The sequence below is a fragment of the Myotis yumanensis genome, unplaced genomic scaffold (genome assembly GCF_028538775.1).
Source record: "Myotis yumanensis isolate MYYU_CA2020_CCGP unplaced genomic scaffold, mMyoYum1.0.hap1 SCAF_2, whole genome shotgun sequence".
In the NCBI taxonomy this organism is placed as follows: Eukaryota; Metazoa; Chordata; class Mammalia; order Chiroptera; family Vespertilionidae; genus Myotis; species Myotis yumanensis.
The window spans coordinates 92,507,263-92,524,173 of NW_027223753.1; the positions used below are offsets into that span (position 1 = coordinate 92,507,263).

General features: G+C 43.8%; 2 pseudogenes; one reads left to right on the forward strand and one right to left on the reverse strand.

Moving 5' to 3' along the window:
* Positions 1 to 8,418: 8,418 nt before the first annotated feature.
* Positions 8,419 to 9,268, reverse strand: LOC139001967 (small ribosomal subunit protein eS6-like; annotated as a pseudogene).
* Positions 9,269 to 15,900: 6,632 nt separating this feature from the next.
* Positions 15,901 to 16,525, forward strand: LOC139001968 (cofilin-1 pseudogene; annotated as a pseudogene).
* Positions 16,526 to 16,911: the final 386 nt, after the last annotated feature.

Genomic DNA, 16,911 nt, shown 5'->3' on the forward strand with positions numbered 1-16,911 from the left:
ATATCCTAGTATCTGAAGTTCTGTCATTGTTTCAGCAGAACTGAATCTCAGGAGTCATCTGGTCCACCCCGCTCTGACATACAAAGAATTAAAACTCAAAGCGGCCATGACGTCCAAACTCAGATAGCTGTTGGCCCCAGGGCCAGGTACAGAGCCAGCTCTCAGGTTCTGACTCACATCCTTCTCACCGAGGCAGGAACTGAAAGGGCAGCAGAGCTCCGAAGGTGGTTTTGGACAGAAACCACCCTGCGAGGCGCACAGCTCCTCTGTCATTGTTTCCCATCAGACTCACCCAGGAAGTATTGGCCTCTCCCCCACTGGATCACATTTCTGGGAGTGGGATCTGAGATTCTGTACTTTAAGAAGGCAGAGGTTTGGAAATTTTTGCGCACTGCCATACTCATGTCTACAAGTGAGAGGGAATGGGGCCTGGGCTGGAGCCTTGGGCACGTTACTGAAATTCTCCGAGTCTCAGCCTCCTCATCTATAAAAGGAAAGTTATACCACTTACAGCCTCTTTATGCTGAATAGAATTAAAGAGAAACTTCATGCACAGCACAGAGCAGAGTGCCCAGCACTAGTAACACTCATTAGAATTTCGCTATTATGTTGTTACTCATGAAGAAGTAAACATGACATTTACAATGCCTAATCTTAAGGTCACACAATTCTTTGATATCAGAGGCCATGCCTTTTCTTGTCATTTTTCCCCCTAATATGATCATAAGCTCATGCTGTTCTTTCTGCTTGGATATCTTTCTCTCTTTGTCAAAAGCCTTCTAACTCTTCAAAGTCAGGTGGCACCTCCTCTTGACACCTTCCTTAATCCCCGGAGTCAAGTGATGCCTCCCCTCCCCGATGCCCAGCCCCTTGTTGGAGCCTCCACAGACCTCCTCACAGGCTGAGCTGTGGTGTTACTTGTTCCAGGTCTGTCCCCATCACTGCTCTGGCCCAACAGTGAGCACTGTGCCTGGGGCCGCGATGCTCAGGGAACACCCCCTAAAGTGAGTGAAATATGAATGCTCATTCCAATCCCAGCAAGGGCCTGCTGACTTCTCTGTGGACCATGATTCAGGATTCTGGGTGGTGGTGATTCATCCACTGCAGCTTTTATAAGAGGACAAAGGATGATGAGAGAAAATGTTCTGGTCAAGAGTGGCACTTGACCTTGAATGTAATTACCAGGGAATGGCAAAAGGATTCCAGCCGCGGGTTTCTGAAGGAGTCTTTCAGAATCTGCAGCAGGCTGCAGTGGGCCTCTCATAGTGATCTCCAGGGAGCCCACAAGGCAGAGCCTGACACTAACAGAGTGAAGCAGACTCGTTTCCAAAGGCACAAGTGGTAATTAAGGTCACTGGTGTGGGGGCTTTATTTTCTCTGTACCTTCTCTCTCTCTTCTGTTAGCACATCCTGACCTGATAGGAAATTCCTATCGCTCTTTCCTCTTAGTGACGCATGATTGCACAGCTCTGAGGGGAACGATGTCACGTGTGTGGACCATTGTGAACAAAAACAGAGTCAGCTCTCGGGGACCGCAGAGATGGATGACCCCAGTGATTAAAATCCACTGAAATCTCCAAGCTTCTACTGACCACACCTTTGTACTGTTCTCCCTCATCTCCCAGGGTTACCAGCACTGCTAGTGATTCAGCAAATGCTTAGGCACTTGGCCACTTGAAATTTTTCTGCCACTGTGCAGAAGTCAGTGATTGCTACAAAGAGGCTTTCGTTTCTTTCTAGAGATCCTCCTTCTCCAGAAACCCAGTCTCTAAACTTTGCCTCCTGCAGCCCTTCTTTTTACTCTAGATATCTATCATTAATAATTGCCTGTTTCCTGCCCCAGCTGGTGAGGCTCAGATAGTTGGAGCATCAACCTGGACACTGAAAGGTCGCTGGTTGGATTCCTGGTCAGGGCACATACACGGGTTGTGGTTTGATCCCAGGTTGGGACACGTGTGGGAGGCAACCAACTGATGTTTCACTCTCACTTTGATGTTTCTCTCTCTCTAAAATCAATAAATCAATTAGAAATAATAGTAATTGCCTGTTCCTCCTTGTGATCTCTTAAATTTATTTATTTCTCTCTCTCCTCCCACTCCCCACTTTAACTAGAATTTCTTCACTTCATACCTGGTTCACTGTAACCTCCTTCCTGCTCCCAAACTTCTCTCATACAACCTCAGCCATGAATCTACACTCAGACACCAATAAACTGTGTTGACATTCAAAGCCCTCCTATCCTGACCCCTCTGGGCTTCTCTAATATTTTTCTCTCCCTCCATCATCCATCCATTCATCTACCCATCCATCTATCATCTGTCTGTCTCCCTCTATTCTCATACATAAACCTTTACCTGATCAGGATTATGTTCCCTCTGCCCCTAGATCACTTCTGTTCATTCCTGAAGCCATGTCTGTTTTTCTAAGTCCTACCAGATGCTCCTCTAATAAATCAGAGGTCTGTGTCAACAAGTTTGGTGAATGCTGTATGCCTCAGCTCCTCTTGGGGTTCACAATGCACAGTTATACTTTTAAAGCTCTTGGAATACCTATACCCAAAAATGTGCTATTCTCTCTGCCTAGAATATCCCCCCCCCCCCCGCCAGCTACTCCCCCACTGACTAATTAAATCTGTACTCATCTTTTAGGCCCTGCTAATCAGTTCACTTTCTCAGGGAAGCCTTCCTTCACCTAAGTAAGGCCTTATTACAGCTTCCATCACACCTTTCATTCCTCCTGCATCCCACTCATTCCACACCCCATTCATCCCATTTGTAACATTTGTAATGTCTGTATTTCCTGCCATAATGCAAGTTCCACAAAGGCAAGGACCACCACTCTCTTATTCAGTATCTTATCTCTAACACACAGCACAGTGCCTGGCATACAGTGGGTCTATACATATTTATTGACCAACTAAAAATGTAACTTTGGGAAACATTACACCAAACAAATATTTCTGACTTGGGAACTTTTCTCTCTTTTTATGTAACAGGCTTTGCCCCACAGTGATACACACTTGGAAAATTTGCCTTTGCCAGAAACCCTTCACCTTGATAGGTAACAAATTTCATCCATTGCTATCAGTTAGGAGTCTTTGTATTGTAAGCCACAGAAAATCCCATTAAAATAGTTTGCATAATAAAGGACATTAAAGAGTCCAGTGCTAGGGCTACCTTCCAACAAGGGTTTATAAAGTAAATTAAATGTCACAATGGCCTGGTTTCCTTCTGTCTCTCTGATCTCATTCTACGGTGAGGTCTCATTGCTGGCTCCCATCCAGTGCCCATACCCTGCCTCCAGCAGCCTCAAGCTCCCCCTTTGAAGTAGGAGGGTTGTCTCACAGCCTCATACCATACTGTCTTCAGGTAGCCTCCAAGCAAAAGACAGGAAGCTTTTATTTTCAGTAAGTCCTGGGCATGGTGGCCTCTTTGGCTCTGAGCCAATCCTTAAGGTTTTATCCAATCACAGCTCATTCCAGGGATGGCCAAGAATGGGAGAGGAAAGGTTTGTCAAAAGAAATGTAGGGTTCTTTCGGGGAGAGGAAGTGACTGAGGGTAGTTAACAATCTTACAAGGCTGGGCTTCAGCCCTAACTCCTCCAAAAAGCCTCCCATGAAAACTCCAGACAACCATGAAGTCTCCTCTTTGTGACCTTCCACATGGTGCTTATGATCATAGCACAAACATGGTCCTTTCATATGTGGTGTTAGAATGTCCTCTATGTGCCTCAGCTATGTAAGCCTACCCTATGGCTAGAAACATTCTTTCTTTCTACATGGCACTTTACCCCCAAACTTAGTTTGTTAGAAACAATCAGTTTTACTATTGTTGACATTAGAAACATCATCCAAACCTGTAGAGAATTTTTATGAGTTTATTTGTGGCAAACTGACAAAAATTGCCAGGAAGCAAAATCTCAATGAATTGAGAAAATGCTCTGGAGAATGGAAGCTTTGCAGTTTATTTTATAATTAGAACCAAAGGAGGAGATGTTAGGAAAGTTACATGAAATCCATTGGTAGTAGATTGATGCAGAAAAAAAGCAAAACCGGGAAATCTCTGGAATTGGATAAAAAGAAAGAACATACATCTTTTACATTGGTGGGTACAGGATAGTTAATCATTAACATGTACAGCACATAGGGATGGTATTTGGGGAACAAGACAACAATAAGAGGTTCTGTGGACTCCTGCTCTGATGCTGTGGCTGTGCCCTGAGGGGCCTGGAAAAGGGGATTACTCTGACATCTCAAAGGTATGTTATCATAGATGCAAAAGATAGCAGACAGCCTCACTTATGGTAAAGATTGACCTTTGTCAAGGAAGCTAAAGACCTAGAACATGATGACTCACCATGACTCATTTTTAGTTAGGAATATTTATGTGCACACCATTCTATGTAGTTACTTTCAGTCTCAGTGTAAGGCCACCATGCAGGCCTCCCTTAATTGTATCAGGTTTGGAATGTGATGCCTTTTTCATCCACACTAGGCTTATGGATTCTGTGGGCCAAGAATTAGAAAGGGGCACAGTGGGGATGGCTTATCTCTGTTCTATGGGGTCCAGAGCATCAGATTTGGGCTTAAAGGCTGGAGTGACTCAATGACTGGGCGCAATAATCATCTGGAGGTGCTTTCACTTGTGTCTGTTAGTTGATGTTAGCCATCAGCTAGAACCTCAACTGGGGCTGTAGGCCAGAACTACTAAATATGACTTCTCCACATGACCTGGGCTTCCTCACAGCATGGTGGTCCCAGACTTCTTATATGGGAGCTCAGAGCTCCAAAGGCAAGTTCCATAGAAAAGCAAAGGGATTTTTGCCTTTTATCACCTAGCCTCAAAAGTCAGATAGTATCACTACCACCGTAGTCACAATCCTATCCAATACAAGGGGAAGAAACACAGGGTTCACTTCTCTTTGGGAGAATGTCGAATCTTGTTGCAAAAAGAGTGTGGGGTAAGAGGTATCATTCTAACTATCTTTGAAAAAACTAATAGCCACATCCCATTACATTTTAAAAAATCTTTATTGTTGAAAGTATTACATATGTCCCCTTTTTTCCCCATTGACCCCTTCTAGCCTGGCACTACCCTACACCCCAGGCCTTTACCACCCCATTGTCTGTGTCCACAGGTTATGCATATATGCAATCAAGTTCTTTGGTTCATCTCTTCACACCCATCCACCCTTCCCTGCCTTACCTCTGAGATTCCACAATCTGTTCTATGCTTCTATGTCTCTGGATCTATTTTGTTCATCAATTTATTTTGTTCATTAGATTCCACATATGAGTGAGATCATGTGATACTTTTCTTTCTCTGACTGGCTTATTTTGCTTAGCATAATACTCTCCAGGTCCCTCCATGCTGTTTCAAGGGGTAAGTGATCCTTCTTTTTTACTTCTGCATAGTATTCCATGGTGTAAATGTACCACTGCTTTTTTATCCACTCATCTACTGATGGACACTTGGGCTGTTTCCAAATCTTAGCTATTGTAAATTTTGCTGCTATGAACATAGGGGTGGATACATTCTTTCTGATTGGTGTTTTGGGTTTTTTTAAGGATATATTCCTAGAAGAGGGATCACTAAGTCAAATGGCAGTTGCAAACTTAATTTTTTGAGAAAACTCAATACTGTTTTCCATAATGGCTGCACCAGTCTGCATTCCCACCAGCAGTGTACTAGGGTTCCCTTTTCTCCACATCCTTGCCAGCACTTGTCATTTGTTGATTTGTTGATGATAGCCATTCTGACAGGTGTGAGGTGATAACCTCATTGTCGTTTTAATTTACATCTCTCTGATGATCAGTGACTTTCAGCATTTTTCAAATGTCTCTTCTCCATCTGTATGTCCTCTTTGGAGAAGTGTCTATTTAGGTGCTTTGCCAATTTTTAAATTGGATTTTTTGTCTTCCTTTTGTTAAGTTGTATGAGTTCCTTATATATTTTAGATATTAACACTTTATCAGATGTATCATTGCCAAATATGTTCTTCCATACTGTGGGCTCTCTTTTCATTTTGTTGATGGTTTCTTTTGCTGTGCAGAAGCTTTTTATTTTGATGTAGTCTCATTTGTTTATTTTTATCTTAGTTTCCCTTGTGCTAGGAGATGTATCTACAAACATATTGCTACAAAAGATGACTGCCCATGGCTTCTTATAGGATTTTTATGATTTCACAACTTATATTTAAGCCTTTTATCCATTTTGAGTTTATTCTTGTGTATGGTGTAAGTTGATGGTCTAGTTTCATTTTTTGCATGTATCTGTCCAATTTTCCAACACCATTTATTGAAGAGACTGTCTTGACTCCATTGTATGCTCTTGCCTCCTTTGTCAAATATTAATTGAGCATACTGGCTTGGGTGAATTTCTGAGTTCTCAGTTCTGTTCCATTGATCTCTATGCCTATTCTTGTGCCAGTACCAGGCTGTGTTGAGTATAGTGGCTTTGTAGTATAATTTGATATCTGATATTATGATTCCTCCAACTTTGTTCTTCTTTCTCAAGATTGCTGCAGCTATTCTAGGTCTCTTTTGGTTCCATACAAATTTTTGTAGTGTTTGTTCTAGATCTGTGAAATATGCTGTTGGTATTTTAATAGGGATGGCATTGAATCTATAGATTGCTTTGGGTTGTATAGACATTTTAATGATGTTAATTCTACCAATCAATGATCATGGTATATTCTTCCACTTGTTTATATCTTCCTCTATCTCTTTTTTCCAACTCCTGTAGTTTTCAGAATACAAGTCTTTTACCTCCTTGGTTAAGTTTATTCTGTAGTATCTTAATTTTTTTCATGGTAAATGTTTTTTTGTTTTTAGTTTCTCTGATAATTTATTATTTGTGTATAAAAATGCCATAGATTTCTGGGTGTTAATTTTGTATCCTGCTACATTGCAGAATTCAATTATTAAATCTAGTGGTTGTTTTGGTGGAGTCTTTAGGGTTTTCTATACAATATCATATCATCTGCAAATAATGACAATTTTACTTCCTTTTTTCTCATTTGGATGCCTCTTATGTTTTCTTCTTGTCTGATCACTGGGTGGCTAAGAAGTACTATGTTGAATATATAATAAAGAGCTAATATGCTAATTAGGCTGAACAGCAGAATGACCATCCAGACGATCTTCCAGATGAGGCCGGGGCTGCGAAGGCCAAGCCCCTTGCATGAATTTCGTGCATCAGGTTGAATAAGAGTGGTAAAAGCAGATATCCCTGTCTTTTTCCAGTTCTTAGGGGAAATGGTTTTGGTTTTTGCCCACTGAGTTGATGTTGGCTGTAGGTCTGTCATATATGGCCTTAATTATGTTGAGGTATGGTCCCTCTATTTGCACTTTGCCAAGAGTTTTTATCAAAAATAGGTATTGAATTTGGTAGAATGTTTTTTTTCCTCTGTCTATTGATATGATCATGTGATTTTTTTCTTTCAATTTGTTTATGTGATGTATCATGTTTATTAATTTGTGAATATTGTGCCAGCCTTGCATCCCTGGAATAAATTCTACTTGGTCATGGTGTATGATCTTTTTAATATATTGTTGTATCAGATTTGCTAATATTTTGTTGAGGATTTTAGCATTGATGTTCTTCATGAATATTGGCCTATAATTCTCTTTCTTTGTAGTGTCTTTATCTGGTTTTGTAATCTGGCCTCATAAAAAGAGGTTAGAAGTGTTACTTTCTTTGGATTTTTTGGAATAATTTGAGAAGGATAGGTGTTAGTTCTTTGAACGTTTGGTAAAACTTCCCTGTGAAGCCATCTGGACCAGGGCTTTAGTTTGCTGAGCGTTTTTTTTATTATTATTACTGCTTCAATTTTATCATTTGTTATTGGCCTATTCAGGTTTTCTGATTCAGTTTTGTAAGATTATATTTTTCTAGGAACTTGTTCATTTCATCCACATTGTCCAGCTTGTTGGCATATAGTTGTTCATAGTATTTTCTTACAACCCTTTGTATATCTGTGGTGTCAGTTGTTATTTCACCACTTTTGTTTCTGATTTTATTTATTTGGGTCTCTCTCTCTCTTTCTTTTTTCTTGATGAGTCTGGCTAAAGGTCCATCAATCTTGTTTATCTTTTACCAGTTCTTAGTTTAATTGATCTTTTGGTGTGTGTTTTTTTTTTTTTTGGGTTTTTTTTTGGTGTTTTTTTAATCTTTATGTCATTTATTTCTGCTCTAATCTTTATTTCTGTGCTTTTCTTGTTCTCTTTCTAATTCTTTAAGTTGTAAGGTTAAGTACTTTATTATTATTAATTTTTCTTGATTTGTTTTTTTGTTTTGAGATAGGCCTGTTGTGCTATGAACTTCCCTCACAGGAATGATTTTACTCTGTCCCAGAGATTTTGGATTCTTGTGTGTTCATTTTCATTTGTTTCCAGGAAGTTTTTTATTTTTTTCTTGATCTCATTGATAACCCTTCCATTGTTTAATAACATGCCTCCATGTGTTTGAATATTTTTTAGTGTTTTTACTGTAGTTTATTTCTTTTCTTTTTATATTTGCTCTCCTTTATTTGTTACTGTTTAAAAATCTCATTTTTGACTGGACTCAAACTTACAGGTAGAAGCTCTCAGAGAGGACAGTTTACATCTCTTGGCAATCTGTTCCTGGTGTTTTTCTTTGGCCTCCTTCATTATTTTAGCCAAAAGTTTAGCAATCCTGCAGCCTCTTTCTTATTTTTCTTAGAACGTTGTTTCTTCAGAGCTATACACTGACATTTGTATTGCAGGACACCTGGAGTAGCAAGACACTGAATCTTGGGTGCTTTAGTCCTAGGCTTCTTACATTCTTTGTTCAGAGGCTTTCTCACAACATATTTGCAGACATCATCTTCTTTAGAGAGATTGAAAAGTTTACGGATTCTGGTAGATCCTTTGGGGCCTGGGCCCCAAGGCACAGTGGTATCAGTGACACCAGGAATAGCTCTCTCCCCCTTTTTTACAATAACCAAGTTGAGAACACTAAGATTGGCATCCACAATGCAACCCTGAACAGATTTGTGTTTTCTCTCTCCAGTTCTCCTTGGTCTGTAACAGGAGTGCTGCTTCCTCAGCATCAGGCTGACTTGGCCATGGGTCAAGACACCCTGCTTCATGGGGAAACCTTGTTTGTTATTCCCACCATTGATTCTTCACCCAGAGAGTCAGCAGCAACTTCTTTGGCCATACACTTCTCATAAAAGGTACGAAGTTTGCGTTCATCCTCCACTTCAATGAGTTTCTGGTGGCTGGGAAAGAGAGGTTGAGCTTCATCCTGAAGCAGCCACTAATTTGATTTCTAATTTCATTCCATTCTGATCTGAGAAGATGCTTGATATGATTTCAATCTTCTTGAACTTGTAGAGACTTATTTTATGTCCTAATATGTGGTCTATCTTTGAGAATGACCCATGTGCACTTGAGAAGATATATTTGGGGTAAAATGTTTTATAAATTCATCTGATTAAATCTATCAATTAAATACATCTGATCCAGTGTGTCATTTAGAGTCACTGTTTCTTCATTAATTTTTTGTCTGAAAGATCTATCCAATGAAGTCAGTGGGGTGTTAAAGTCCCCTACTATGACTGTATTGCTGTCGATCTCTTCCTTAAAGTCCCCCAGAAGTTTTTTAAGTATATTTAGGTGCTTCTATCGTAGGTGCATATATGTTTACCAGAGTTATAGCCTCTTGTTGGATTGATCTCTTTAGTATTATGTAGTGACCTTTGTTGTCTCTTGTGAAGCTATCAGCAATCCATAGCTTGTGGGTCCCTCATCTGGGGCTGGGTTCCTTTGAAAAGGACCAAGATGTGCACTGAGGTCTGCTTTTCCTAGCTCCAGGCCCCAAAGGAGATTAGGCAAAGACTCAAAACCTCCAAGGATCTACTTCTGCCTGCAGTCTGATTGTTATTCAGTCTTGATTGACCTCAGGCTATCAACCACAGCAAGGTGTGGACTCCACAGGGTGCGGCAATTGCTTTTTCCCCTTTCCCCCTCCCCCCAACCAGGCAAAAGCTGCCTAGATGGTAAAGATCTGTCAAAGAAAGCAAGAAAGCGTTAGGGAATGACTCATCACAGGAAATGGGTGTGACTGCCTTCTGAGATCTAACTCCAGAGCCCCCCAACTCTGGATTCTCCTCACAAAGCTCTAGTCCACTCTGCCCTCCCTGTGCCAGGACTCATTGGCCCTTTAAGAGGGTGCCTGCATTTCCAGCTATCTCTCCCTGTCGGACAGCAACCCTGCTGATTTTCACAGCCAGATGTTATGTGGGCAACTTTCTCAGTTCTAGTGTTCTGGGTGTTATGCCCAGATTTCAAGATCCCCATTAGACCATACCAGGGAGCCAGCCGAGTCTGATGCAAAAGCAGAGAGTCTTTTATTCGAGCTAGCTCGGCTCCCCCACCTCACCGGCGCAGCGGCAGGAAGCAGAGAGAGAGAACTCTGTGTGGAGAGAGGTTTTAGAGGGGGGGTGGAGTAAGGTGAGGAGAAAGGACTGTGGGCCCTGCCAATTGGCCAGGCGCAAGTCGGTGTCTTGTTCCTGGGTGTTGCTAGCAGAGGCTTAGACTTCTGGGAAGAAGCTCCTTGCCAAGCACATGGCTGCTCCAAAATGGAGGATACAGAGTAAGATGGAGGACGTAGCCCTTACCCTGGGGCAAGATGGAGGGCGTAATCCTCGCCCTTTCACTGGGCACCAACTTGGGGTTTAGACCCCAGAGTTCTCAGTGTGAACCTCCTTCAGCTGAGATATTTCTCTGGAACTTCAGCTGCTGCCTGTGGGTATCTGGTCAGCCCTTTTGGGGCTCCACACTTTGTACCAGTCCTAATACGGTCTCCACTGTCCATCTTTGGTTATCAGGGTTCTCTCCAGCCATTCTTCAGTTGATTATTCAGCATGGATTTTCTGTATTTTAGTTGTAATTCCACTCTGGTCCTGGGTGAGTGTCAGTGTACCTTCCACTTACTCTGCTGCCATTTTGGATTCTCCCTCCCATCACATACTTTTAGTATCTTAAGGTCAGGGCTCTTTATAAATACTTCTTGAACCAACCATTGAATCTAAGAACAGAAATAATTTTCCAATTGTACGTTAAGTTAATATGTAACAAAACTTAATAAATCTTTGTTAGATTTTCTATTTAGAATGCTTATAAGGTTATGTATCTAAGAAATGGTTACATGCAAGATTAAAATAGAGAGGAAAATGTTAGGACTTTAAATAGTAATTGAAAATAGATTGGTCTTGGGAAGAAAATATCCATAGGAACTGCCCAGTTTTCCAAGTTCTCCATCATCCAGCCCCTCCTCCAGCATCCTCACCTTGAAGTCTACAATCCGGCATACCAAATTTCTCATAGATTCTCAAAACTTGCCACAAATTCACTCTCCTGAGAACCTTTGCACATGCTGCTCCTCTCAACGGGCAATATTTCCAGTGAAATGCAGGTCTAGATTAGATGCTACCTTCTCTAGGATGCCTTCCCTGGCACACTTATGTTTTCTATCATCACAAAATACCCCAGACTTTGGGCACTGTCTGGTTACTTGTTTGTCTCCTCTAGTAAGCTGTAAGCTCTGTGAAGATAGACAAAATCCACCTCGGTGACTATTATATGACTGCCTTGCACACAGGAAGTCTTGAAAGACTATGTGGCAGATGCTATCATTTCCCCACCCATAGCCTCTTGTCCTTATCATTTCAGTCTAGACTGGACCCACTTCCAGCTGCCAGCACCTGAACTCCCTTGACTGAGCACTTTCTCTGGCCACTTAAGCCTGTTTTGCCTACTCTAGAAGAGGGCAGAAGTTCCAGGGAATTTGAGCTCCCTGGGAGCAATCCTCAATCAATAATTGATGGGAGTTGGTATATAAATATCCCAGCTCCCTCACCTTTTGGATGGGATAACTCTGAGGCATGTATTCTGCACTGGATCCCAAAGTTTCCCAGCATGCTGAAGCCTCCTCAGGGGCAGCTGACTTGACAATGCAACCTTTATTGGCTGCCTTCCTCTGACTTCACAACGAGTATTTTTGTCAGCTCCCCAATAAAGGACTTGCTCTTAAGTCCTTGACTCACTATCTGTTTCCCTGAGAACTGGAGCTAGGACAGAATGCTTGCTGAATAAATGAGTGAGCTTCTGCCTACCCGCTCAACACACCACAGCTGGGCATGAAAACTGATTGTCAACAGCCATGCATGTCTGAGCCAGGGAGAGCAAATACCTGGTAGGAAATCTCAAACCTTGAATTTTTTTTCAACTGACATTTGTAACCTAGACACATGTATGGGAACATTATTTTACTTAAAAGTGCAATGTTGACAAGTGGCACTGAAAGAGATGATTAAAGCAGTAAATAATATGGCACCTGTGAATGAAATTAGTTCTAGCACTGGAGAGAAAGGATGGCTAGATCAATTGCCAGACAAATAACATTATTACTTTTCATTTGCTTGGCACTTGATTGGCATTACATAATCTTTCTGCCATCCTGCTATAGAAATGGAGACCAAGAGCCGCTCTAGGTGGATCACCCAGCAATGGAAGGGAGCAGCTGTGGGAGGTAGGGATGGAATTCAGGGTTTCTTTTTTTCTCTTCTCTCCAAGCCGTTATTATAATTTGGAAAGAATTTGTAGTGGGTTCCATCTGGCTGCAGGGTCAGTGAGGGTACCTATTTTTTTTATTCCCCCCACCACATGTCCCCATACAAGTCTCTGTTTTGTTGTTGTTGTTGTTGTTGTTTTCTTCCAGTTAATTAATAGTTGTTTGTTGGGCATGGGAAGGATATGGCACAGTTCTACAGGGGATGAACACAAGGTCAGAAAATCAATGGTCCAGGATTTGATGTTCTCCTCGGGCCACAACCCAGCTCAATCTCTGAGAGGGGAGAGGGTGACTGAAGGGAGGAGTAAGCCCTAGGAAAAATGATATGTGTACCTCCCTCTCCTACCCCCAGAAAAAAGAAATAATCTTCAAATTGAAAATAAATAAATTTGACGAAGTAAAGAAATCTAAGAACTCGAAGAGTTGAGGAAGAGGAGGCCATTTTACCATTTTAAAGTGTGTGTGTGTGCACGTGGACCTGTGTGCATGGGCACTTGTTTCTGACCTGACTTGTTCCCTCCTAACACATCCTCTCAAATCCAATCACCTACCAGTTTTATCCATTCAAATGCTAACATTGGACACTCTCCTACCTAAAAACCAATGGCTCCCTCCCTGTTGCCTCCAGGGAGCGTGTTGAAATGTGCCCAGAGGCCAGGAAGGTCCTTGGGGAGGCAGAAGGGAATGACGGAGACTGAGGCAAACCTGGAGCCCACACCAGGTTTAAAGGAGGCAATTATAACCCAGCACCAGCTCATTGCAGGGTCACGAATTCAGTATGTAAGATCTTTTGATTCTTCCAAGAGATGCTAGAACGGAGCTGACTTTTAAAATTATATAAGAGTCAAACAAAACAAGTCCCTAAGATTTTTTTTTCCAATCAACTCACGGCCACCAGCTTGCGAGCTCCAGCCTAAGGATAAAGTGTAAGCCCTTTAGCATGACATTCAAGCTTACCTATTCTTGCTTCTGTCCCAGTCATCTGGATCCACTTGTCAATCCCTTTGTCCCCAAGCCCCACACCCCCTAGTGACAGCACCAGTTAATACACAGGATTGAAAGGAGACCACAGACTTGTTCAGAAGTGGTGTCCACGCAGCAAGCTCACCATTTTTTGCTTAGATTGCTTATTTAAGGTGCCTGTGAAGGGTGCAGAAGGAGACTAGCGGGGGCACCAAGCCTGTGGGGTTCCTTCTTGGTCACATTCCCCTGTAGTTCACCTTCTGCAAGTTTACAGGATGCTCTTCTACGCTCTTATCCACCGGCAAACTTGTATTCATTTTTTAAAACTCAGCTCACACAGAACCTCCCTGAAGACTCTCCAGAAAGTAGTACTTCCTTTTACTTCTGAGCCTTGCGCGCATTCTCACTAATACACGAGTCACAATATACATTGCTCCACATTCCGTCATGGACTGTGAACTGAGCTGGGGTCCGTGTCTTGTGGTGTTTGTGTCCTGGGGGCATGATTCACAGAGCCCTTCTTGCACTTCTGTAGTCGGACATCTATGATCATCTGCCACGCTTCCGCGAACACACCAGACATCCAATCACCTCGTTGAAACGAAACCAAAATGAGACTGAGAATTCCCGTGGCCCTGCTGCTGACTCACAGCTTCCTTACAGGACGCACCTCCAGGCCACCTGCCTAACCCGCTTACGTAGCCCAGTTTGGCATTTGAGCCCTCACCCCAGGGGAGGTGTCGCAGTGGGCGCCACCTGCGGGGAGGGGGAGCGGGTGGCCCCAGTGCACAATCATGCAGAGCCGCGCCCGGCCAGGTTGGAAAACGGTCAGCAATGTCAGCAGCCCTGTGCCCAGACCCAAGCGGAAGGAAAAGAGAATGAACTGGCTCCCCTGTGTGCGCGGGGGCTGCGCTGAAAAGTGGGAGGGGCTGGCCTGCGGGTGGAGGAGGGGGTGAGCTCAGGAACAGCCCTCAGGGATTTGTGGGGAGGAGTCCTGGGAAAGGCCTAGCGCGGGGGTGGGTGAAACAGCTTCTATTTTTGGTTCAGGCCGGGGGAGTGCCCATACTGAAATGCCGGGGCCTTGTGGGCACCTTCTGTCCCTGTCCTGGGCAGAAAGCAGGGAGGAGGTGCTATGCCCGGTGTTCTGGCAGCCCCTGACCAAACCCACGGACACGGTCCGTCAACCCCGAAGGGCCTGGCAGATGAGCAGAATAGGAAATAAGTATGACTGCGAATCTGATCTGCTTCCTGGACTTGATGGAGCCACAAAAGTCCATAGGAGGAGGGAAGGGAAGGTGCTATCCCAGGAGTCTTTCCTGGAATCACCGACCTTGGCAAATTTCCACTGGGGCAGTGAGAAGTATTTAGAAAATGTACCTTTAACCAGAAAAGAGATCTTGTCTACTTTTATATTTTAAAACCCTGGGGGGGGGGGGGGGGGAGGATGTCTTATTTGTTTCAGAGAGTTCCTTTTTTTCACCCCCATTATTTTATTTTTATTTTGTATTATTTTAATGAATTTTTATTTGCATTACTTCAATTAATCCTCATATGCCTCTTGGGGATAGGTACCATTTTCAACCATCAGAAACTCACATTTGCCCCTTAAGCAGGTGCTCAGCTGCTGTTGGTGAGATGGCCTCTCCCCCTCCTTTCCTTGCATTCATTCAAGTTTCTGTTTGGAGACCTGGGAGGGAGGAGCAGGTTGGGGTGAGGTGGAGAGCGTGAGAAGCAGAGAGGAGTGGTGTGGCCGGGAAGCTGTCTCTTCTTTCTCTAAGCGCTTCAATCCATTTGCAGCCTGGCTAGGTATACAAGGGCCTGAGGCTTACTAGAATGACCAGAGAAACTCAGGGACTGAGTTGCTTGCTGTATTTAGAGTGGAGATCATTCTCTTTGTCTATATAGGAACACAATTGCTCTGGCACCCACAGGACAGGGAGACTTAAATGAATCCCCAAACAGCACCCTTGCATGGTTTTGACAATCCAGTGACTGGGGATGGGGTACGGGTACAGAAGAGGCAACAGGGGACAGATGGATGGAGCAGGTACCTGCAGCCGACAGACTGGCTCTGGGCAAGTGAGGCGCCCTCTAGGGATGCACAGAAACAAGTGAGGGACACTTTGAAGGGACTTAGTTTCTGGCAGACAGACCTAGGGGTGGGGGTGGAGGGGTGGAGACTCAGGCAACTGAAATTTGTCATTAAAAGTAAGTGTGACACAGACACAGGCCCATGAGTTCATCAGGGCACCTGAATCGCACCACTTTTCTTATTATAAAGAAAAAAAAATTCAGAGAAATTAGGTATTCTTTTAAAAATTGCACACAAAGAGTCGGATCCCGGCAGCAGCTGCAGCGGCGCTCGTCTTTCCAAGCTCTTCTTGCTGTCTCCTTTAGCTTCCGGAAACATGGCCTCTGGTGTGGCTGTCTCTGATGGAGTCATCAAAGTGTTCAATGACATGAAGGTACGTAAGTCCTCGACACCAGAGGAGGTGAAGAAGCGCAAGAAGGCGGTGCTCTTCTGCCTGAGTGAAGACAAGAAGAACATCATTCTGGAAGAGGGCAAGGAGATCCTGGTAGGTGTTGTGGGCCTGACAGTAGACGACCCCTACGCCACTTTCGTCAAGATGCTGCCGGACAAAGACTGCCGTTATGCCCTGTATGACACAACCTATGAGACCAAGGAGAGCAAGAAGGAGAACCTGGTGTTTATCTTCTGGGCTCCTGAGTCTGCGCCTCTTAAGAGCAAAATGATCTATGCCAGCTCCAAGGATACCATCAAGAAGAAGCTTACGGGGATCAAGCATGAATTACAAGCAAACTGCTACGAGGAGGTCAAGGACCGCTGCACTCTGGCAGAGAAGCTGGGGGCAGTGCTGTCATCTCCCTGGAGGGCAAGCCTTTGTGAACCCCCTCTAGCCCCCTGCCTGGAGCATCTGGCAGCCCCAGACCTGCCTGTGGGGGGTTGCAGGCTGCCCCCTCTGTCAGACAGGAGGGGCTGGAGGGATCCCAGCAGGAGGAGGGCAATCTCTTCACCCAGTTGCCAAACAGCCCCCCACCCCCTGGACCTTCCTTCTCCCTCCACCCCTGACGGTTCTGGCCTTCCCAAACAGCTTTTGATCTTCTGATTCCTCTTGGGTTGAAGCAGACCAAGTCCTCCCCACCCCAGGCACCCCAGTTTTGGAGAGGGCCTGTATTTTTTTAACGACACCCCTGCTTGCAACCTGTTCCCCCCCTTTCCCATGCTGCCAACTTCTAACCGCAATAGTGACTCTGTGCTTGTCTGTTTAGTTCTGTGTATAAATGGAATGTTGTGAAGATAACCCCTCCCCTTGCTGCCTGGTTCCCC